Consider the following 7,511-nt stretch of genomic DNA (forward strand, 5'->3'; position numbering starts at 1 on the left):
ACAGCCTCTCTACGGTAGAAATCAGTACCACAGCCTCTCTACGGTAGAAATCAGTACCACAGCCTCTCTACGGTAGAAATCAGTACCACAGCCTCTCTACGGTAGAAATCAGTACCACAGCCTCTCTTTTCGGTAGAAATCAGTACCACAGCCTCTCTACGGTAGAAATCAGTACCACAGTCCCTCTACAGTAGAAATCAGTACCACAGCCTCTCTACGGTAGAAATCAGTACCACAGCCTCTCTACGGTAGAAATCAGTACCACAGCCTCTCTTTTCGGTAGAAATCAGTACCACAGCCTCTCTTTTCGGTAGAAATCAGTACCACAGCCTCTCTACGGTAGAAATCAGTACCACAGCCTCTCTTTTCGGTAGAAATCAGTACCACAGCCTCTCTACAGTAGAAATCAGTACCACAGTCCCTCTACAGTAGAAATCAGTACCACAGCCTCTCTTTTCGGTAGAAATCAGTACCACAGCCTCTCTACGGTAGAAATCAGTACCACAGCCTCTCTACAGTAGAAATCAGTACCACAGCCTCTCTACAGTAGAAATCAGTACCACAGCCTCTCTACAGTAGAAATCAGTACCACAGCCTCTCTACAGTAGAAATCAGTACCACAGCCTCTCTACGGTAGAAATCAGTACCACAGCCTCTCGACCGTAGAAATCAGTACCACAGTAGAAATCAGTACCACAGCCTCTCTATAGTAGAAATCAGTACCATAGTCCCTCTACAGTAGAAATCAGTACCACAGCCTCTCTATAGCAGAAATCAGTACCACAGCCTCTCTACAGTAGAAATCAGTACCACAGCCTCTTTACAGTAGAAATCAGTACCACAGCCTCTCTACAGTAGAAATCAGTACCACAGCCTCTCGACCGTAGAAATCAGTACCACAGCCTCTCTATGGTAGAAATCAGTACCACAGTTTCTCTACAGTAGAAATCAGTACCACAGCCTCTCTACAGTAGAAATCAGTACCACAGCCTCTCTACGGTAGAAATCAGTACCACAGCCTCTCTACGGTAGAAATCAGTACCACAGCCTCTCTACGGTAGAAATCAGTACCACAGCCTCTCTACGGTAGAAATCAGTACCACAGCCTCTCTACGGTAGAAATCAGTACCACAGCCTCTCTACAGTAGAAATCAGTACCACAGCCTCTCTTTTCGGTAGAAATCAGTACCACAGCCTCTCTACGGTAGAAATCAGTACCACATCCTCTCTACGGTAGAAATCAGTACCACAGCCTCTCTTTTCGGTAGAAATCAGTACCACAGCCTCTCTACAGTAGAAATCAGTACCACAGTCCCTCTACAGTAGAAATCAGTACCACAGCCTCTCTTTTCGGTAGAAATCAGTACCACAGCCTCTCTACAGTAGAAATCAGTACCACAGCCTCTCTACAGTAGAAATCAGTACCACAGCCTCTCTTTTCGGTAGAAATCAGTACCACAGCCTCTCTACAGTAGAAATCAGTACCACAGCCTCTCTACAGTAGAAATCAGTACCACAGCCTCTCTTTTCGGTAGAAATCAGTACCACAGCCTCTCTACAGTAGAAATCAGTACCACAGCCTCTCTACAGTAGAAATCAGTACCACAGCCTCTCTACAGTAGAAATCAGTACCACAGCCTCTCTACAGTAGAAATCAGTACCACAGCCTCTCTACGGTAGAAATCAGTACCACAGCCTCTCGACCGTAGAAATCAGTACCACAGCCTCTCTACGGTAGAAATCAGTACCACAGCCTCTCTACAGTAGAAATCAGTACCACAGCCTCTCTATAGTAAAAATCAGTACCATAGTCCCTCTACAGTAGAAATCAGTACCACAGCCTCTCTATGGCAGAAATCAGTACCACAGCCTCTCTACAGTAGAAATCAGTACCACAGCCTCTCTACAGTAGAAATCAGTACCACAGCCTCTCTACAGTAGAAATCAGTACCACAGCCTCTCTACAGTAGAAATCAGTACCACAGCCTCTCTATGGTAGAAATCAGTACCACAGTTTCTCTACAGTAGAAATCAGTACCACAGCCTCTCTATAGTAGAAATCAGTACCACAGCCTCTCTACGGTAGAAATCAGTACAACAGCCTCTCTACAGTAGAAATCAGTACCACAGCCTCTCTACAGTAGAAATCAGTACCACAGCCTCTCTATGGTAGAAATCAGTACCACAGTTTCTCTACAGTAGAAATCAGTACCACAGCCTCTCTACAGTAGAAATCAGTACCACAGCCTCTCTACAGTAGAAATCAGTACCACAGCCTCTCTACGGTAGAAATCAGTACCACAGCCTCTCTACAATAGAAATCAGTACCACAGCCTCTCTACAGTAGAAATCAGTACCACAGTCCCTCTACAGTAGAAATCAGTACCACAGCCTCTCTACAATAGAAATCAGTACCACAGTCTCTCTACGGTAGAAATCAGTACCACAGTCTCTCTACGGTAGAAATCAGTACCACAGTCTCTCTACGGTAGAAATCAGTACCACAGCCTCTCTATAGTAGAAATCAGTACCACAGCCTCTATACAGTAGAAATCAGTACCACAGCCTCTCTACGGTAGAAATCAGTACCACAGCCTCTCTACGGTAGAAATCAGTACCACAGCCTCTCTACGGTAGAAATCAGTACCACAGCCTCTCTACAATAGAAATCAGTACCACAGTCTCTCTACGGTAGAAATCCGTACCACAGCATCTGTACGGTAGAAATCAGTACCACAGCCTCTCTATAGTAGAAATCAGTACCACAGCCTCTCTACGGTAGAAATCAGTACCACAGCCTCTCTACGGTAGAAATCAGTACCACAGCCTCTCTACGGTAGAAATCAGTACCACAGCCTCTCTACGGTAGAAATCAGTACCACAGCCTCTATACAGTAGAAATCAGTACCACAGCCTCTCTACAGTAGAAATCAGTACCACAGCCTCTCTACGGTAGAAATCAGTACCACAGCCTCTCTACGGTAGAAATCAGTACCACAGCCTCTCTACAGTAGAAATCAGTACCACAGCCTCTCTACAGTAGAAATCAGTACCACAGCCTCTCTACAGTAGAAATCAGTACCACAGCCTCTCGACCGTAGAAATCAGTACCACAGCCTCTCTACAGTAGAAATCAGTACCACAGCCTCTCTACGGTAGAAATCAGTGCCACACACACACACGTGACATCATTCCATATTTATGTCTGGGGTCTGTTCGAAAACCTTCCACAGGTAGGACAGACTAAATACACCTTCCCCAGTCAGACTAAATAAAACGTCCCCAGGTAGAACAGACTAAATACACCTTCCCCAGGTAGGACAGACTAAATACACATTCCCCAGGTAGGACAGACTAAATACACCTTCCCCAGGTAGGGCAGACTAAATACACCTTCCCCAGGTAGGACAGACTAAATACACATTCCCCAGGTAGGACAGACTAAATACACCTTCCCCAGGTAGGGCAGACTAAACACACCTTCCCAGGTAGGGCAGACTAAACACACCTTCCCCAGTCAGACTAAACACACATCCCCCAGGCAGACTAAATTCACCTTCCCCAGGTAGGACAGACTAAATACACATTCCCCAGGTAGGACAGACTAAATACACCTTTCCCAGGTAGGACAGACTAAATACACCTTCCCCAGGTATGGCAGACTAAACACACCTTCCCCAGTCAGACTAAACACACATCCCCCAGGCAGACTAAATTCACCTTCCCCAGGTAGGACAGACTAAATACACCTTCCCCAGGTATGGCAGACTAAACACACCTTCCCCAGGTAGGACAGACTAAATACACCTTCCCCAGGTAGGACAGACTAAACACACCCTCCCCAGGTAGGACAGACTAAATACACCTTCCCCAGGTAGGACAGACTAAATACACCTCCCCCAGGTAGGACAGACTAAATACACCTTCCCCAGTCAGACTAAACACACCTTCCCCAGGTAGGACAGACTAAATACACCTTCCCCAGGTAGGACAGACTAAACACACCCTCCCCAGGTAGGACAGACTAAATACACCTTCCCCGGTTAGGACAGACTAAATACACCTTCCCCAGGTAGGACAGACTAAATACACCTTTCCCAGGTAGGACAGACTAAATACACCTTCCCCGGTTAGGACAGACTAAATACACCTTTCCCAGGTAGGACAGACTAAATACACCTTTCCCAGTTAGGACAGACTAAATACACCTTCCCCAGGTAGGACAGACTAAATACACCTTCCCCTGGTAGGACAGACTAAATACACCTTCCCCAGGTAGGGCAGACTAAACACACCTTCCCAGGTAGGGCAGACTAAACACACCTTCCCCAGTCAGACTAAACACACATCCCCCAGGCAGACTAAATTCACCTTCCCCAGGTAGGACAGACTAAATACACATTCCCCAGGTAGGACAGACTAAATACACCTTCCCCAGGTAGGGCAGACTAAATACACCTTCCCCAGGTAGGACAGACTAAATACACCTTCCCCAGGTAGGACAGACTAAATACACCTCCCCCAGGTAGGACAGACTAAATACACCTTCCCCAGTCAGACTAAACACACCTTCCCCAGGTAGGACAGACTAAATACACCTTCCCCAGGTAGGACAGACTAAACACACCCTCCCCAGGTAGGACAGACTAAATACACCTTCCCCGGTTAGGACAGACTAAATACACCTTCCCCAGGTAGGACAGACTAAATACACCTTTCCCAGGTAGGACAGACTAAATACACCTTCCCCAGGTAGGACAGACTAAATACACCTTTCCCAGGTAGGACAGACTAAATACACCTTCCCCAGGTAGGACAGACTAAATACACCTTCCCCTGGTAGGACAGACAAAATACACCTTCCCCAGGTAGGACAGACTAAATATACCTTCCCCAGGTAGGACAGACTAAATACACTTTCCCCTGGTAGGACAGACAAAATACACCTTCCCCAGGTAGGACATACGAAATATACCTTCCCCTGGTAGGACAGACTAAATACACCTTCCCCAGTCAGACTAAATACACCTTCCCCAGGTAGGACAGACTAAATACACCTTCCCCAGGTAGGACAGACTAAATACACCTTCCCCAGTTAGGACAGACTAAATACACCTTCCCCAGGTAGGACAGACTAAATACACCTAAAATATACCTCTCTGTTGATATCACATACGTTATCAAGCATTTCACACGTTACCCAGATACTGACTGTTAGCACTTGGTGATCTACAGCAGCTTCCCACCAGAATGGGCTTTAGGTGAGGCAGATGAACCTGTAGCCATATTACTTCAACACTATTTAAAACATGAGAGCCTCTCTAAGCTTTTACAGGAATGTGGTTCTGAATAGAGATCACAACACTTTCTGTTTCGGGTGGAGCTACAACGCCAGCGGCGGAGGGAAACCACCGGGTAGAGGGGATCACCCGGAAGTTGAAACATGAATCCCCGTCCACTCTCCCTGTTCTTCTCCTGTGGGTCCTTGTGGGTGGAGCTACAACGCCAAGGGCGGAGGGAAACCACCGGGTAGAGGGGATCACCCGGAAGTTGAAACATGAATCCCCGTCCACTCTCCCTGTTCTTCTCCTATGGGTCCTTGTGTTCTTTTTGTGGTTTGTTAAATGAGAGAGTCCTCGTCTGTACATATTTTTAAATGATTCAGGTTTCAGCAGACGGTGTCCCTCCTTCCCTCTTGTCTCATAATGAAGTTGAACATCAAAGCACACTTTGTTCACCAAACCCTCAGGTGTTTCAGTGTCCAGAGCCTTTGGATTGTTTGATGAGCTGCATGTCGTGTTCAGTTATGGCAGTTTTGTCACGCCCCTCTTTCCTCGACTTTTTAAAACTTCTTAAGGATCGGCGTTCCGTCAACGGGACAGTTGTAAATCATGCAGAGCGTTATGTCAAGATCGCAGATTTTAGAGAAACAACAAATGTCGGTACATATAAGTGTCTTATATCGGCTGAAAGCTTAGGTTTGATGAATTCACCTCTGAAGGTGAAATGTGTACGTACATTCTGAAATCTGGCTCTGATTTATCATCCAAAGGGTCCCAGAGATGAAGTGGCGAAAATCTCATCCTAAACGTTGTTTCAACGAGTCAAATCACGTTCTTATCTATTGGTCAGAGATCCTAGAAGGTAACAAGACTTCACTATTTCATTAGGGGTGTAGTATATCCTATGGGATGCCATATTTGGTTAGAGAGTGAGGCCTTCATGGCACGCCGATGACGTGGGCGGCCATCACTTGAACGACTGTGTCTTTGTCAAATAAGCATCAATCGGGCTCTCTCCCTTTCCCGAACAAGAGGCCGAAGCAGGGGCGTTCATTCTACGATGTCGCCGCACCTGGTCCAGAGTGTGATCCTCTTTGCTCCGCTCCTCTGTTTGACAACAACACCAGGCAAACCGGCACCGAAGGCCCTTTCGGCTTCTCCGACCGGGTCAAGAGGTGTAACTGTCCACCCGTGATCTTCCCTTAAAAGTGAACTCTGGGAAGCTCGTCCCGTGCTACGTAAGACCATTCAAGATTCGGAGTCGCATCAACCCGGTCACCTATCGTCTCCAGCTTCCCAGGTCTATGAGGGTCTGTCCATCCTTCCATGTCTCCCATCTCAAGCTGGTAAGGACCAGCCCCTTCCCTCTCCCCACCTGCCCCTCCGCCCCCTCGACTTGTTGATGGTCGCCTGGCCTACACTGTCCAGCGTCTGTTGGAGGCTCGTCAGGTCCGGGGCACCTTGCAGGACCTGGGGAACTGGGAGGGCTACGGCCCCGAGGAGCGGGCGTGGGTGCCTACCCGGGACATTCTGGACCCAGGACTTCAACCAACTATGCGATGGTCGCCCTCGCTCCGCTCTTAGCGTGTTTGTTTGGCGTGTGCTTGTGCGTGCGTCTCAGTCTGTGTCTGTTTGCGTCTGTGTCTTTTAGTCGCGTTTGTGTAAGAGCACTCAGATGTACAAAGCCTAGTTAAAAGAGTGGCCTATATGTAGCTAGCTGTGTCAGTAATCAGGCACAGACAGACAGACAGACAGACAGACAGACAGACAGACAGACAGACAGACAGAGACACAGGCACACACACACAGGAAGTGAGCTCCTATTACCTTGAGCTGGACCTTGTAAGAATGAGAGAGAGCTGTATCTGTACCTGGAGTCCTGTTGGAATGTCTCTACCTGGTTAGTCCTGTTAGAATGTCTATACCTGGTTAGTCCTGTTAGAATGTCTCTACCTGGTTAGTTCTGTTAGAATGTCTCTACCTGGTTAGTTCTGTTAGAATGTCTCTACCTGGTTAGTCCTGTTAGAATGTCTCTACCTGGTTAGTCCTGTTAGAATGTCTCTACCTGGTTAGTCCTGTTAGAATGTCTCTACCTGGTTAGTCCTGTTGGAATGTCTCTACCTTTAGTTCTGTTAGAATGTCTCTACCTGGTTAGTTCTGTTAGAATGTCTCTACCTGGTTAGTCCTGTTAGAATGTCTCTACCTGGTTAGTCCTGTTAGAATGTCTCT

This window comes from Salvelinus fontinalis, chromosome 8 (assembly GCF_029448725.1).
Source record: "Salvelinus fontinalis isolate EN_2023a chromosome 8, ASM2944872v1, whole genome shotgun sequence".
Classification (NCBI taxonomy): domain Eukaryota; kingdom Metazoa; phylum Chordata; class Actinopteri; order Salmoniformes; family Salmonidae; genus Salvelinus; species Salvelinus fontinalis.